General features: G+C 47.6%; 1 protein-coding gene across 3 annotated transcripts in view; it reads right to left on the bottom strand.

Moving 5' to 3' along the window:
• The window catches only part of PLXNA4 (plexin A4), a 458,075-nt gene that overhangs the window by 407,377 nt on the left and 33,095 nt on the right, over positions 1-17,603 (bottom strand). The window lies entirely within an intron of this gene.

Genomic DNA, 17,603 nt, shown 5'->3' with positions numbered 1-17,603 from the left:
AGACTCACCAATCAAGTGGAAGTCTGCTGAAAATGTCTTAAACATACCTAGCTCTGTCAAAAAAAAAAAAGAAAAAAAAAAGGTTCACCATTTCTGTAGATCCAGAGTAAGAACCACTGAGCTAAATCTGCACTGGCAAATCAAATAGACCCTGACCTGACCTGTACCCTGGACCCAGGATCCAGCACTAAGGATCACATCTATGAAGCCTAAATAACCACTCCTCTCCTAATTCTAAACTCAGCAAGGTTGATTATGTTATATCTTGGAAATTATCATCCTCCAAGGAGCATCCAGGCATTGTCCAAGCAAGAGCTGGTCAGATGGTCAGCCCAGGCCAAATCAGCAGAAGGGACCATGGTAGGAATTAAACACCATGAACTTAAAGCCCTTTCCAGTACCTCAGGGGGCTCCAAGAGAGCTGGAGCAGAACTTGGGACAAGGGATGGAGAAACAGGACAAGAGGCAATTGCTTCAAACTGCTGGAGAGCAGCATTAGATGAGGAGAAATTTTTGGCTGTGAGGGTGGTGAAGTCCTGGCACACATGGTCCAGAGAAGCTGTGGATACCCCTGGATCCCTGGAAGTGTCCAAGGCCAGGTTGGACAGGACTTCGAGCAACCTGGGATAGTGGAAGGTGTCCCTACCATGGCAGGGGGTGGGACTGGATGGCGTGGGGAAAAATCATTGTGAAAAGCCAGAGTCCATAAAGGAGACAGAAGAGTTGTGCAATTTTGTTTGAATAAATGGAGAGAGAGCCCACTGGGCATACCTCTATGGGGTTTCCCTCTTGAGGTTTCAGAGGACACAACCTCCTTTTATCCGAAAGTCACCCTCTTCATTTCCCCATTACCAGAAGGTGAAGCCTTCCCAAACCACCTCTCCCCCTAGAACTTATCATTTCCCCCCAAATCTCAGTAGTTCCGGCTGTCTGGCTTCAGGAGATCCACCAGAAGTGCCACAGACTTTACCCGGACCCATTTGTCCAACCCTAAAGTTCAGGAGTTCAAACCTTAGTTAAAATCCCGGGGGTTTGTGGTTGGTAGAGACACTGAGGCCCATTTCAAAGACATCAACACCCATTCCTCCTAAAGACCCCTCACCCACTGAGTTGTTTGTAAGGACATTAGCATCCATCTTTCCTTCCTTTAAGGCACCTTCCAAACCATTCTGTGATTTAACTGTGAGTCTGTAATTCCCTGAAGTTCTTTTGAGAGGAGGGAAGCTTCTACCAAGATACCATGGAGGATTTCCAGCTTTTTTTTTTGAGATATCCATGAACTCCCAACAACCAGAGAAAACCCCCTACCCATCAATACTGCTGCCTGAGCTCCATCACCTACTGCCTTTGATCTCAGCAGCATTTTCACCACATGGATCCTGCACTGAGATCCCTTCACTTAAATTAATGTCATGTCCAGTTGTCCCTAAGGATGTTTCCTTGGGCTTCAGGGAGTTCCAGAAACACAGCAGGAACATGGCACAGGCAGCTCTTCTACCTTCAGGCACCATCAAGGCAGGTGAAGCTAATACAGGTCACAGATTTCCACAGAATAAATCAAATAAAACTCCAAATATCCCAGCACAAACTGCCAGAGCAGTTGGACTTTATTAACTTCTCTGGGGCCACTCAGAGATTTCAACACTTAAAATGTTTTGCTAAGGCCTAGAGAAGCAATAATGAAGTGTACAGGAAGGTTGCCTAGTTTTGATATATCAAAACCAAAGGACCACAACAATTTTCTTTGAACTCACCTCTTCCTGGAAACACAGCTAAAAAAAAGTGATGGTCCCTGCTTGAGTTCAGGAGCAGTAAAAGCCTGATAGTTGATTCATTTTATCCTCACCCAGCAATTACGGGCAATAATTACAGATGGTTTTGCTGAATAGAAGAATAATGCATCCTAAATGTGTTTATAAATACATAAAACCTAGGAGGAATTCAAAGAGCCATTAGGAGGGATCAGCTAGCCTGAGCTCTGGCCTGCAGGAGTCATTAGTGTTTGTGGACTGCCCTTTTTAGCAGAGCTAAAAGAGCAATTAGGGAGCAGATCAGCAGCCTCCAGCAGCAGCAGGCAGGATGCTGCTAGTCCAAAATGACAGCAACAAGTCCAAGATAAATCTGCAACCCAGCTTTAATACCTGAAAATCCATAACCAGCAGGGAAAGGAGTTGTGTCAGAGAAGGAACCGCCCAACCAAACTGGAAATGCACCTTCCAACAGAGCCAGGTGACCACAAAACTACTCCAGATGGTCCCCTCAGCCTAAATTCAATCCCCTCAGCCCAACTGTGTGGCCCTGTGACATCCCTCCAACCTGAATTGTTCTGTGGATGCAAGATCCAAGAATCCAGGTCTTCAAGGCAGGCCCGATTTGCCCAGAAACTCTTAAGCTCAGAGATGAGCACAATTTGTGTTTCAGGGGTATAATCAGACTGCCTAAGCGCTCACTCTGATGGCCTGACAAGCAGGAAAGAACCACTTCAGGCTGAAAGCAGGAAAATCCCAAACAGGAGAAAGAGGGGAAAGGGAGGAAAGCTTCCAAAGAAAACAAAGATATCTTTCTTCACCACCAAGATGATGAAAGGCTGCATAGGGCCAACAGACATCTTACCTAAGGTGCAGGGTGCAAAGCTCCATCCCAAACCAGAAGAAAATTACTCTGACAAGCAGTGAAATGAGATGAATCTATCAGAGCTGGCACAGACAGAGGCACAGCCAAAACCAACCACTCCAGCTGAAGCACCTGAGACCAGAAAGGACCCACACACTCCCCTGACTGCATTTCTACACAATCCAGACACCCCCAAGCCCAAACAGGAGCCTGGGAGGACACAGCCCCCAAATCACAGCATTAAGCACAAACACCTGTGGCTGGTTTGCAGTCTCCAACCTGTTGAGGTTTCATTAATCTAATTGCCACTGGGTTGTTCCTCCTGCACCTGATTGGGCTCCAGCTGAACTCAGGCCTAGCCTTACCCACACAGACACAAAATTAAATTTAAGCCTATTTATTTCATCTTTTTCTCCCTAGCATTACTTACAGGAGAACACATCCTTATAAGAAGGAATTGGACAGAAATAGGGGGACAGATTTTTTAAAAATAGAATCACACTAGGCTTAAAGAAGAAATTGTTTATGATGAGGGTGGGAAGGTCCTGGCACAGAGAAGCTGTGGCTACCCCTGGATCCCTGGAAGTGCCCAAGGCCAGGTTGGACAGGGCTTGCAACAACCTGGGATGGTGGGAGGTGTCCCTGCCCATGACAGAGGGTGGAATTTGATGGTCTTTAGGTCACTTGCAACCCAAACTGTTCCAGAACTCCGTGTCCACTCCCGTGCTGCTGGTTGGGTGCCAGAGAAGCAATCACAGAGTTGTTTTGCCATGTGGACAACCCTCCCCCAGGAGCAGGAGCAAGGCCAGCAAGCCACACGCCACACGAAAACTATTTTCATTGAACACGTTTGGGTTATTTCCTCTGGGGGATCATCTGCCAAAAAAACGCCAGCAAGCAAAACCCTACAAATAAACAGCACCCGGCTCCTGCACAGCTGTGGCTCTCAGCTGCACACAGGCCTTTGTAGAGACAGAAATACAGTCATCTTCTGCAGCAAAGAGAGACACGTAAGGAAGTTTGGATTTATGATGAAAGGGTCAGGAGTTGCAAGCGCAGGTTTATTTTCAATTCCAGACACTCCTAGCAGCAATATAAAGTAGCCACGTTAAACTCTCTGGAGCTTCTCTGCCTGGCAATTTCATGTTAACGACTTTCCAGAATGAAGGAGGAGGTGAGGGCATGAATTCACTTCTAACGGTGGCTGGGATAGCAGGGAGAGGCAAAGGGAAGGTCTAAAGGGGTGGGAATGGCATCAGCAATTCTCACATCCCGAGCAGTTAAAATCCAACCCAGAAAGTCCCAGCCAGCAGGTAATTTGGAAGGAAATGGGGGCCTGCAGTTGGAATGCTGGGCTGGGATCAATCACTTCATCATTGCCACTTGCAAATGAGGGAATATTTCTCACCACCACCCTGCCCCAGGGAAACTCAGAAGCACACGTGGTCTGCATATCTAAAATATCTTCACCTGAGATGGATTGGCAGCTCCCAGGGGATAAATGCCCTTCCCAGTCCCTCCAGCTCCCTCCCTACCTAGTTGTGTTCTGCTCCTGCCATCTCTGCTTATGTCACCAACCAGGGCTTCATCTGCAGCCCTGACACCATGGCCAAGTGTCACAGTCACCACTGAAATAGGAAGGATGAGCAAAAGAATGGCCCTGATTTACAGGATTCTGGCAGGCGTTTGCCTCCTCCAGGATTAAACCTATCAAATAAATAATTAACACATCCAAGCCCTCCTGGAGAGGATGGCTTTACAAGGCTCAGTCCTGGAGGGATTGGCTGAACCCCCAAAACCCCCAAATTCAGCAGAAGGGTTGGAGATTTGATTACATCACCTCCTTCCCTGTCCTCATCTCATTCCCAGCAGTGTGCTGGCATCACACGAGTGGCAGAAGCATCAAATATCAGGGGACATGTGCAAACAGTGCCCATAATACACCAATTGTGCCTTAAACATCTGCTTTCACTGTTTGCCTCTGAAACAGCCCCTGATAATCAAACACAGCCTAATCCACATTTGGGGAAGAGCCTCGATAAAGGATTAACCACCCCTCACTCCTGCTTGCTTTCACTCCAGCAGAATCTTCCTCCTCAATCAAAGCACGGGAGCCTTTTTTCCCAGATATCTCAGCAGGCTCCAAAGCAATTCCACAGACTCACCAGGGATAAAGGCTGTCCCAGTGGCCAAGTCTTGCCTTTGATTTGCAGCTAATACCTAACAGCCCTGTCTTCATGTGGTGGCAGGTACTTGGCTCCTCTCTGCTGTTATCTCAGGCTTGGCTGATGCAGGGGATGGAGGGAACACACATTAATGGATGTCTGTGCTGCCAGCAGGGCCAGGGAGCCAGCAGCAGTAAGAAATCAACAGTTACAGGCATTTGAGTCCTTGCAAGGAGACATCCAAGGTCTTTTCCACCACCTGACTGCAAGATCTCCTTTCCTGCCTGACTGCAAGGGCTGAGTGAGGGTGAAGGTGGGCACATGTCCCCTCAACAGGATATTTAAAAGTCTAGAGAAATGGAAGATGTAGAAAAACCTCTCAGCAGGAGCTTCATGGTATTTGAAGAGACACAAGCTAAAAAATTTAGGGTCTAGGACACCTGCAGCAGGGGTGAGCCATAAATCCCCATGGATTGGAGCTGGAAATAATGGAAAACATCTCCTTGCAAACCACAGGACTTTAAATTCTAGCAGCAGCAGGGTGGCATCCAAGGCTTGTGCTGCTCCTGTTTGCCTGACACATTCTCTTGGTGGTTTGAGAGTGCAAGGTGAGGTCCTGGTTGAATCTGCTTTGCCCTGCCCATGGCATTAGTACTTGGCATTCCTGACTCTCCCTCCTGCAGTATCTCTGCTCCTGGCCATGCTGCCTCCTGTGAAGTCAGTGGATTTTGGTCCACTTGCCCTTTCCCCCACAGAACCTCAGCAGAACCATCACGTTTCATCCTGCTGCTGTGCCGAGCTGTGAAACCCCAGTGCAGGATTGAAAGGGCCCCTCTGGCTTTCCCCTCCTGCCACATCATTCCTGGAATTTGGTGCCTGGCACTGCCCTCCCCTATTGGTTTCTCTGGGTCTGGATTGAAGGCACTTGAGATGGCAGTTCATGTTCAGCCTCAAGTGTTTATTATTTCTTATCCATTAATCAGTTCTCCATGAGTTCAGCAGCCTTTCATTACAAGGCACAAAATGGCCAACTATCTCTTGTTACAAGGTCTTTTAAGACTCAACTATCCAATTAAGAAAGGATACCTAAATTATTTTCCTTTTTAACCCAATAACTGATCACTTGAAGCCTGCTGTGTGGATATCCCTGTCCAATTACAAAACATTACCCAAACCCATGGAGAAGAAGGTAAAGAAGAACAGCCTTGCCTCCACCCTAAAACCTCTATCTTGCTTCATATTTATTAATGTATTCTAAAACCCAAACTCTAAGTCTGAGGTGATATTAGTCCAATTACAAAACATCACCCAAACCCATGGAGAAGAAGGTAAAGAAGAACAGCCTGCCTCTGCCCTAAAACCTCTATCTTGCTTCATATTTATTATGTATTCTAAAACCCCAAACTCAAAGTTTGAGGTGATATTTGACACTTCTAACCAACTAAACATCCACAACCCCAGTGCTATTAATCAATTTTGGAAGCCTTCTCCACAGCCTCAGGTCAAATGCAGTGTTCTCTTGTGGGTCTGTGCCTTTAAGCATAGAAAGTTTAAAATTCTCAGTATCCAGGATTCCAACACTCCCCATCCCAGACATTCCTGGCAGTGGGTCAGGAAAAGGCTGCAGGTTTGCCTGGTTGCAGACCCTTGTCATCTGCAGTTCAAAATTTTGTAAGCAAAGAGATGGACAGCTATTGCATTTATGGGGTTCCCAGATGAAGGGAGGAATGATGAATCTGACTCCATGGTCTCAGAAGGCTAATTTATTATTTTATAATACTATATTATATTAAAGAATACAAAACTAAATTATACTAAAGAATACAGAAAGGATACTTACAGAAGGCTAAAAAGATAATAATCAAACTCATGGCTCTCTCCAGAGTCCAACACAGCTTGGGCATAATTGGCCAATAAGTCAAAACAACTCACAGCAGAAACCAATGAAACAATCACCTGTTGGATAAACAATCTCCAACCACATTCCAAAGCAGCAAAACAGAGGAGAAGCAAATCAGACAATCACTGTTCTTTTTCTCTGAGGCCCCTCAGCAGCCTCCCAGGAGCAAATTCCTGGGCAAAGGGATTTTTCCAGAAAATATGACTGTGACAGGCAGTGACCAAAGATAGCACAGATCACCAACCCACCCCTGTTCAGTGGTCAGTCTGGAGTCTAATGACATCCAAAAATACCCAGTTCCCCCAGGGTGCTCTGTGATATAACATAACAGAAGCTGGATCAAGAGCCAGCATTTGGAAATACATTCTAATTGCACACTGCTTTTCACTTGTGCACCCACAGCAGTGGTTTCTGTGCAATTACATGTCACCATATACAAATGACAGTGCAGTTACAGGAACTTTACCAATTATAGGAAAATTGCACCCACTGTGCTGAGAGGTTTTCGTTCAGACACAGTTCAGGAACACAAGAACAGGAGGGAAAGTTACTCAAATTGACTAAAACTGGTACAGGCATTTGGGTTTTAGGTCTGTAGTTTAAGCATCAGTTCAAGGACTGGTGTCAAGTTTCCAGAGTGCTGCAGAATCTTAATGGAGTACAGACTTTTTATGCCTGCATTTATGTTCCTGCTCTGCTGTGAGTGTGAGGCTTCCCTACACCATGTTCCTCCACGTCGTAAAATTTGCAATTTCCTGAAGAGGAGGCTGCCTTTCTTGCAGAGAGCAACAGGTTCCTTCAGTCTTCAGGCCTTTTGCTCAGCAGAGCTGGGTGATTATCAGTAATTGTGGATAAAAGGAATTGTGCTGTAAATTTGTGCTATAAATGTAACATCATCCAAGTCCTGCTTTTTTAAAGTGATTACAGTGCCCAAAGATGTGCACAAGCTAAATCCATTAGTGAGCCCCTACACATTTTTCTAAAGCCCAATAACACAAAATTAAACAATTCTGGCTGCTTTCCTTGCTTTTTGTGTCACACCTCGGAGATGCAGAGCCCTACTTTCAGAATCTGCTGACCCTGTCACAGCCATGGTGACAAAAATGCAAAGATTGTTTTTTGTTTGTTCTCCATCTCTGGTTCCCACTTTTGCTGGGATTGCTCTGAAAGCAGCACTGGGCTGTTGGGGGCTCTGAGCAACCTGCTCTGGTGGGAGGTGTCCCTGTCCATTGCAGGGGGGTGGAACTGGATGAGCTTTAAGGTCCTTTGCAACCTGACCATTCTATGATGCTGTGATTAGAGGGAAATTGCTCATTTCCCCATGAAGGAAAGCCATATTGTGATTTAAGTGGTATTTCCAGTGCCTTGGTTAGACCCCAAAGGTCTGGTCTAGGTAGAGAAGGGACAGTACCTCCAGCAGCAATGCAGACCGAGATAATCAAACATATTAAATAAAATATTCCATTCATGGAGATCTTCCCATTCCAAATCCCAAACATCACTGTGTCAGCCAAATCTCCCTTTTGCATATTGCATTTCCACCTCTTCAGAAAATTTCCAGCACCATGATTCCAAATCCCAGCATCAGCACCCTGAGCCATGCAGGTGGGGTGAAAACCACATCCTGAAGCTGTGTGGCCACTGAGGTTTATTCCTACAAGCCAGAAGGATGGGTGTGACCTGAAGAGCAGCAAGTGTGACTGTAAAAGGTGTAAAAGGAAGCTGAGCTTTCCTGTGGTCCCGTAAACTTCCCCTTGCTGGCTCAGAGGATCATGTGGCTGCGGCGTTGAGGGATAAACAGAGGAATATAATCTCTGTGGCTCTCAGATCAGTGCTTTGAAAAATTCACTTAAAATTTTTCACACCCAAAAAAAAAGAGATTATTGAGTGTGGAGGCGCTGCGTTTGAAACTGCCACGGACTGTTGGGTAAATAAGCATTTAGGGGTTTTTCAAAAGAGAAGTATTGATCAAATAAGCTGCTAGAGCTCTTCTGTAAGAACTTATTCCTGCAGCAAAGCTCTGCTACACACCTGAAACACAGAGCACTGATATTCCCTGATGCTCCTGTAGCTGAGACAGGGAGAACGAGTCCCAGAGAGAGGAAATCTTGGGTGAAGAGGGGGTTTTGTGTAAGCAGAAAGATATCTTTGAGAGAAGGTGCTGCATTTATCCTAAAGGATGTCCCATTTCCCTTGATCAGCCCTCTCATTCCTATTGAATGCACTCTAGCACCTGGTCAGATAAAGTCTGGCTGCCTGCCTTTGATGGCACCACCAGCAATTCACTGCTGCTGCAATCACAATTTCTATAATTATTATTTTGTTACACAGGGAAAAAAAATAAAAAATCATCATTTGGGCTGCAAAGTGCCATCCGCGCCAACAGCGCTGCAGAAATTAAACAACAAGGCTGCTTTGCATGCAGGCAACACCTTCACCCCGAGAGCCCTGAGCCTTTTAAAAGCATTAATTAAGCCTCACCACGGTCCTGCAAAGGTGATTTAAGTGCTGTAATGAGTGAGATGTATGTGCTGCTGCTCTTCAGCACCGGGAAGTGGTGAGAGCTTGGCTCGCTGAACAAATAATGGAGAGTGGAGATCCTGTATCAGGGAGAATCGAGATGTGTCTGGACCCATCATCTCACAGAAGATGCATTTAAAGAAGCCTGGTTATCAGTTTAAACAACAAACTAAAGCACTTGAGCCCTGAAAGGGAAAATCTCTTGCTTGTAGCCGCTTATCTGTGCAGATCTTGGTGCTGGAGGAATTCAGAGAGTTTGTACCAGGCAGTGTAAATTCACTGAAGCTCCAACTGCTCCCGAATCTAGAAGCAGGACTGAGCAACAGGGAGGCTGCAGCCAGCCCTGGGAGCAGGGACACTACCACAATCACAGCCCTGTGTTTCCTGGAGAGGGATCCCACCAACAGCCCCAACCCGAGAGTGCCGGGTCATTCCCTCATTAGGAGGAGTGAATTTTTATTGTTCCCTGCTGCACGTTCCCTCACTCTGCCTGTCCCACTCTCTCTCCTTGTCTAAATACATGCCTGGCTAATATTGCTTGTTTACAGGATAAATCAGCTGTACAAATCCTATTATATTTTGGATCACTGACAACGACGGGGTAATGACATTGAAATGGGGAAATGCAATGTACTGATCTAATGTCACCCACATGTTCCATCTGCTACACCAGCTCCAGTGCTGCATGGAGGAAACAGAGGAAACTCTGTCTTTGCCATTTAGTTCCAGGCCTATCTGGCTGTCTTGCCTTTCCTAGTGTTGAGTATTTCTTTAAATAAAGAATCGTAGGATGGCTTGGCTTGAAAGGGACCTTAAAGACCAGTCAGTCCCACCCCGTGCCATGAGCAGGGACACTTTTCACTGGATCAGGTTGTTCAAAGCCTCATCCAGACTGGCCTTGAACACTTCCAGGGAGCCTGGATACAGCTACACAACCAGGTCTGTGCTGGCTCTGCAAACACCAGATTTTGTCCTAAAGTTGTTGCCAGGTTACCCGAAGATTGTCCCACTCTCAATAAAATGTTTCTCAAACAAACTCAGAGCAAAACCTGTATCATCCAACAGCAAAGCCATGCAGGTGGCAGGCTGGGAGTGTCTGGGGCAGAAATATGGTCAGATGTGATTTGGGCATCTCTCAGTGAGTAAAACAGCTTTTTTCATCTCCATCTCCACACTATCCAGTCCTCCAATATCTGTGTTATCCTACCAGGTACAATGGGAACCCATCCATGCAATTTGGATAAATAGAGACATTTCAGGGAGGGGAAAAACAAATAAGTCTTATGTTATACTCCTGGAATATAAATAAACAGACACACACATCAGATCTCTCCCAGAGGCTGAATATCTTCACTGAGCCTCCAAGTTCTGAGACAGACCCTGCACTGTGTTTCACCCTGACAGCTCCACTGGCATCAGGAGAGGGAGGAAGGGTCTGTGCAGGATTTATCCCAGAGAACAAAGCTGAATCCAGCACCCCCTCGACCCCCTCCTCAACAGGATGGGCATTGTACAACCTCCCCTGCTCCGGCTGCTTTAAATAGCAGCAGCCTCACCAAGGGAGCTGGAGTCATTTTGCTTCTGGCTCTTCCAGGACATCTGGGGTTTGCTTTCTCTGCCTATTTTTTTTTTTCTAATTTAAAAAAAAAAAAAAAAAACCTCTTGCACAAGCCTCTTGGCCTGCCAGGCGACCTCCTGGCGAGGCAAGGCGAGGTCAGCTTTGCGGAGCCGCCGATCTCCTGGCGCGGAAGAGAATGTGAGCAGATCACGTGTGGGCCTCCAAAAATGCAAAGCTGAGCCACAGACGACCACAGGGCTCGACCACAGAAGAAAACAGCCCGGCTTGCTGGCAGGGGAAGCAGCAAAGAGCAGTTCCCAGAAATAAATCTAATTGTCCATGTGGCAGGGAGCGCAGGGTGGATGGAGGGTCTGGCACTCTGCTCACCTGCACCCCAGGGAGCAGCAGGACCTGGGGTGATGCTGGGCTGCTCAGGCACAGCCAACTGGTGCAGGGATGGGAGGGATGGTGGGGGAGGGAGCTGTGCCTGGAATATCTCAGACGCAGCAGCCCTGGGTCCTGCTCTGCCCTCAATGAGCATTTTGTGTGAGCGGGGTCACCCAGATGGGAGAGAACAGCTCTGTGAGAGGCTTTGGCACCCAGCCACTTTCAGGCACAGGGTTTCCTCCTGGTTCATGCTTTGGAAGGAAATCAATGGGTTTGAGAAGGTTGTTTCCAATGCATGTTTGGGTTATTTCCCCCAGGACAAAGAAGATTTTTGAAGGAGAGGTTCAGAGTGGGGGTATTTCAAGGTGAAGGTAATTAATTAGTGCCAGAATTATTTCTGCATCCACTGGTCAGGCAGTATCCTTTCAAGGACAGGTGTTTAATACTGAGAAACCTACTTAATACCTCAAATGCAATCATCCTCTCCACGCAATTAGGCTCTGATTTACAGCCCTTAAGTGCAAGCTTCTGTTGATGTAGGGGATTAAGAGTTTTTGTTTTGCTCTCCCTCAGAGCACCCAAAGCCCCTTTTTTCCCTGTCTGGAGCGCAGAGCACTTTGCAGAGGCAGCGACCTGTCCTTATCCCTGCTGGCTGAAAGCAGAGAGGTGGAACCTGGGAGAGAGCCATCACCCAGGGCAAAGAGATGCACCCACACACTGCCTGAGCTCACCTCACAGTGGGGAGAATTTCCCAATCCCAGTTCCGAGGGGCCAGGACCTTACTGGGAGCACTGGAGACATGAACTCAGTTGCTCTCCCAAGAGCACAGCCCCAGACATCTCTGGCCACTTCCACCAAACCATGAGGAATACCAGCTGTGTATCTCCCTGGGGAGAGCTCCCTGAGCTGCCTCATGTGGGGAGATAACTGGAATTTCTCTCTGTGGAAGGGTTTCACCCCGGAGCAGAGCCAGCTTTGCAGGGGAGGTGATGCTCAGGCCTGCTGGAGGTGGAAGGTGCAGGGGGAGATTTGCAAATCCCAGAGCTCAACTGCAGAAAATAAAGCCTACCTGTCTGATTACACCCTTTTCTGACCCAGAGATGGGGCAATGAGAGGCATTTCAAAACTTTCATTTTCAGTCTCATGAGAGACAACACAGATGTTAGAATTCACACCATCACAACCAGCAGTGATTGTATCCCCCTTTCTCCCCAGCTCAGATTCCACCCTCTCCAGCCCCAGTGTCAGCAGGAGGACACTTGTCACCTCTTATCACAGCTGCTGGCCCCAGCAGCCCGCCCTGCACACACGGCATCCAACACAAACTGATGGGACCAAGTGCACAAACACAGATCTGGCAGCCACCAGCCTGTTTGCCACGGCTCCCAGTCTCCAGTGAGCATTCCCAGAGAGGAATTACAGCATTGCTCAGGGTACTGCCCTTCCAAAAACTGAACTTTATCATTTTGTGGGGGTTTCCTGCTCTTATTTGCATTTTCAGAGGAGGAAGAAGAAAACGCTGTTAAAAATTGACCAAGAACTGACCTCAGCTGTCCATAAACTCTTTGAATCAGAAACACCAGCCTGTAAAATCTGGAGTAAAGACCATTTGTGCATGGTCTGTCCAGCTGGGATGAGCAAAAAGTGCTGTTGTGCAAGCACCAGTGGCACTGACACACAAAGGGATTTACTTAGGATAGCCCAACTGGCAAACAGGGAGACTATGAGGTAAAATGAGACTGATAACTCATCCCTGTGATTGATCCATCTCCCTGGGAAAAAGACAGGCTCACGTACTCACCAGTGCAGCCAGGAGGAAGGAGCAGGGCTGCCAAAGCACCTGGATTGCCTGGACCTCCTTCCACACCTTCCTCTTCCCAAGGACTAACCAAAAGTTAACACTCCTTTCCCCCAGCCTTTCACTTTCAATGGAAAATGGGAGAAATTACAGATAGGGATGACAATTCCTGTTTTTGTGCTTGTAAAGTGATTTTTTTTCCCTCAAAAAACTCTTTCTTTCCAGCAGCTCCAGCTGGTCCTTCCTTCTAATTGACCCTGTTCTTCTTCCCACCATGCTAGAGAGGAATATAAGAACAAGGGAGATATTTCCTTTCCTCAAGATCTAGGAGACCCTGGGCTACAAATTGAGGTTTTTAGCCATCCCTTAGCCAACCCCCCTGTAAAACAACTTCCTGCTGCTCCCCATCCTGGTGTCTCAGAGGTGCTCTGTGTCCTGTTACCACCAGGGATGATGAACACAAGCCTGGAAGGAAGAGGAATATGAAACAGGCTGAAAAATCTTGGCCAACCCTGTTAACACCAGTGATTTCAAAGAGAAGTCCTGGGAGGAAGAGGAATATTGGGGAAAAAAATAATCTCAGTCATCTCTCCCTTTCCCAGGAGTCAAGCTGACTGTCCCATACCTTACACAAAGTCTTTCCACCACCTGAGCTGAAAATGGCCCTTCCTAACCTGGTGGGATGGAGCAGGAGGGACCGCAAGGGTCATCCCCAAGGAGCAGGCAGTGCTCATCCCAGTGCTGCCAAAGGAAAATATCTGTGCACCCAAACATGCCCAAATCCAAAAACTAATCAAAAAAAAAATCTTCCTGAATCCAGCTAATCCCCATGACAACAGCAGGGCTTTCTTGGTGGGCATCAGGGATGGGCAGGGGGTGCAGGGAAAGCAGGAGAGAGCAGGAGAGAGCAGGAGAGAGCAGGAGAGAAGAGCCCACTTGAGGAGCAAATGCATGGAGATGGTGCAAGAGGGGCAGGGGGTGCAGGGAAAGCAGGAGAGAGCAGGAGAGAGCAGGAGAGAGCAGAAGAGAGCAGGAGAGAAGAGCCACTTGAGGAACAAATGCATGGAGATGGTGCAAGACTCTCAGAGATTTCATCAGCAGCATCTGCAAAGAGGTTTTGGGGAGTTACCAAGAGCCACCAGAAGCACAGGAAGCCTTCACAGCCAAGTCACTCGTCAGACAATGGCTTGGGACCCAAACATTCACTTCTGGTAGCAAAGTGTTGGGAAAATATTGCCCAGCTCTTCACACAAGGCCTTTTGTTGGCCAGTCAGCTTTGAAAACATTTCTGTTCTCCCCCAAGTGACAGCGCTGCCATGAAAAACAGGAAGAGACTGAATACAGCAATTTAAACAGTCAAACCCCATTTCCTGCCAAAAGGAAAGGAAAATACCAGCAAAAGGCAGAAGTCAGGCAGGAGCTGGGGACTGACACTTTGATTATCTCTGGCAGATATTGGTGCTGCATATCTGGTGGAAGCTGCAGTGGTGCAGGTGAAACATTTGGATGGCAGGGAATGGAGTCTCTTAGGCTGGGAGGTGGATCAGGGTGAGGAGGAGGCCAGGATCTCCCAGGAGAGCAGCCCTGAGGTGTGAGCAGCTCCTGAGCTCACAGCCAGCAGCACCCCTGGTTTGGGACTTCATTGCCAGCCAAAGTTCCAGCTGGATCCCTGCTCCTCTCCCCACAGCCCTGACACCCTCAGGCTGCTTTGGGGTCAGTCTCCAGTACCCTCCTCTTCTTCATCCACACTTTTTGTCTCACAGCTTTCATCTGCCTGGTCCCCAGGGTGGAGGGGAAGGCTGCCCTGCCTCCTCTGCTGAGCATCCCAGGAGTGGAACTCCCACCAGGCTTCAAAATGCACCCATTAATATTTTCATTCTAATGACAATCAACAAATCCCCCAATGATCAACTCCTGTAGAGAAATGACACATTTACATCTCCATCCTCCTCTCAAACTGCCTTTTATTTCCCCCTTTTAAATTTTTTTAAAGAAATCACGCATTTCCCAACACTGTCCACAGAATGGTTGGAAGGGACCTTAAAAGTTCATCTAGTGCAGCCTCCTGCCATGAGCAGGGATAACTTCAGCCAGGTCAGGCTGCTCCGTCACAAAGTTTATGAAGGACATTGAAACCACAGCCTTCTCTGCCCAACATGAAGCTGTTTTTCTGCTTTAAGAAGCCTATTTTTTCCCTTCCAGAGCAGCCCTGCCTCTGCCAACACCCTGCACGTCCACAGGGTTTGAAGGTGCCCTCTGACTGTATAAGTAGGAAGGGCTTCAGTATCCAGAGAGGAGATTTAGATTTGACATGAGGGAGAGCTTCCTCACAGCACAGACAGATTTTAGGGAGAGAGAGGAATCTCCATAGCCAGAGGTTAAGAACAGGTGAGACAAACATCTGTCAGAAGCGTTATAAGTAGGGCAGAAGGGCAAATCAGATGACCTTATAAGAATCCTTTTTTCCCAGGCTCATTTTTCTCTGATTATATGAATTTCTAAGCATTTGGGGTCAAGTGTACTGCTTAAATATAAGCTATTATCCTGCTTTTTCAGAGAGGTATTACCTGAGACCATTCATCACCTGAGTGAACATCACCAATTTGCAAATCAACTGCCCAGACATAAAAATCTGTCATTTTTTTTCGATTTATGCTGAAGATGAATGGGAGGACAGCTGTAACACAGGGATGGGAGAGGAATGAACACTGAGGATTCTCCATTCATCTCTGGACTTTCACCTTTCCCACTCTAGAAATTCTGCTACCACGCTGCTGACATCTACAACAGGCACTTGGGGGCAACCACAGGCTCATCACACAGAGTTTTTTTGTTTTGTCTTTGTCTTGACCTTTCTGGAACAAGTCTCCAGGACATCCAACCCTGCAGGACATCTGGGGACCCAACGCCTCCTGCTGAATACTGACCATGAGACAAAGTTTGTCCAGCCAAGGTCTTTCCTGACCTCAGCTCTCTCAGCTCCAGCTGTAACTAAGCTGCCCGACCAGAGGAGCTACAGAATGTTCTACTGGGGACCAGAGCACTGTTCCCCCACATCCCTGGAATTATTTGGGATGCACATTGCAGGTTAGGAGAGTTGTGCTGGGAAAGGTTCCCAGGAGATTTCTCTAGCTCTGAAATAGCTTTGAGCAAGGATTACACCAAGGCAGGAGCAGAAGTATGTGGATCCTGTCATGTGGGTCCCCTTTGAGTCAGTTATTGCCCTGTCAGAAATATTAGAAAAATTAGAAGAATATTTGTTACTAAAACAAATTGGTGCCTTGATGGGCAAGAACAGAGCAGTGAACCCAGCCCCTCAGTCCTACAAAGAATCACAGAACGGCTTGGGTTGAAAAGCATCTTAAAGCCCATCCAGTCCCACCCCTGTCATGGCAGGGACACCTTCCACCATCCCAGGTTGCTCCAAACCCTGTCCAGCCTGGCCTTGGGCACTTCCAGGGATCCAGGGGCAGCCACAGCTGCTCTGGGTGAGCTGTTCCAATGCCTCACTACCCTCTGTGTAAAGAATTTCTCCCTAACACCTAATCCCAATCTCTCCTCTCACTTTGAAATGCTCAGCGCCCAGCACATCAGCTGGACCTGTGCTCATACAGGATTTCAGCTGCCAGAGGCAGGGCAGCAAAGCTGAAGTTCACTTCCAGCCTGGATCATAGGCAGGTTAAGCCTCTGTTTGCACCAGCAGAGAAACATTTTACATGCCCACAAACACGGGGAAAGGCTCACTGATGGCTCTGTGATTGCTTTTAGAGCTGCCTCTAACACGTGTGAGTGGCAGAGCAGCAGTGCTGGGGCTTGCCTGGCAAGCAGGACATCAGCAGAGGAGACCAGGCTCTCACAGACACACATCCAGCCTCCAAAATACTTCACCAACCATCAAATATTTTCCAAGCTTAGCAGCTGGACTCACAGCCCCTTTCAGCAGCCAAGTCACTAATACCTCTTCCCTCAGGCAGCACAGCTGATCTCAGGCAGGGCTTGCCAACAGCTCTAAGTAGGCTCATTTAAGGAGAGGACAGCCTACTTAGTTACACACTTTAGACTTCCTGCTTTTAGTTCAAGCATCTCCAGGTCCTTTTGCAGTGTTTCTGATTCACAGTGAGGTTGTACACACATAAATATGCTCTAACACTTTTCCCCACTGTGTCCTCTCTCCAAGCTCTGCAGTCCTGTCCCTACTCAGTCTGACACCAGTTTTCTTGGGGTGGGACTCACCCCATGAGACACAAGAAAGCTGTTGGCTTTTTTTTTGCTCCTGATAAAGCCACAGAAGGCAGGACTGAGATGTTTCAAACCTCCTAATTGGAGAGGTCCAGCACTGCAAACGTTAGTGTGGAGCACAAGCAGAGCAAATATGCAAATGCATGGAGAGGCTTAAGAGCCCAGGAAAGAAACTCCAGTGGGAAGCTCCCAGCTTAAATCTAAAGGCAGCTCTTTGAATGTGCACAGGCCTTGAGGCTAAACAAAAAAATCAAAGCCAGATTTGGGCACAGCCTTTCTCCCTGTGCAGTGCTCCACAGGGAGCTCTGCGGGTCGAGGCAGAGGAGATCCCAACTGAAATCAAGGACTTGTCCCTTCAGTGTGGGAGGATGAGAGCAGGGCAAGGTCAAACAAGGACACTGAGGCATGTAAAGGGGAATTAGG

Source organism: Passer montanus, unplaced genomic scaffold (assembly GCF_014805655.1).
Source record: "Passer montanus isolate IOZ18808 unplaced genomic scaffold, ASM1480565v1 scaffold135, whole genome shotgun sequence".
Classification (NCBI taxonomy): Eukaryota; Metazoa; Chordata; class Aves; order Passeriformes; family Passeridae; genus Passer; species Passer montanus.
The sequence above is the reverse complement of the archived record's forward strand: the minus strand, read 5'-3'. Positions and strand labels throughout refer to the sequence as shown.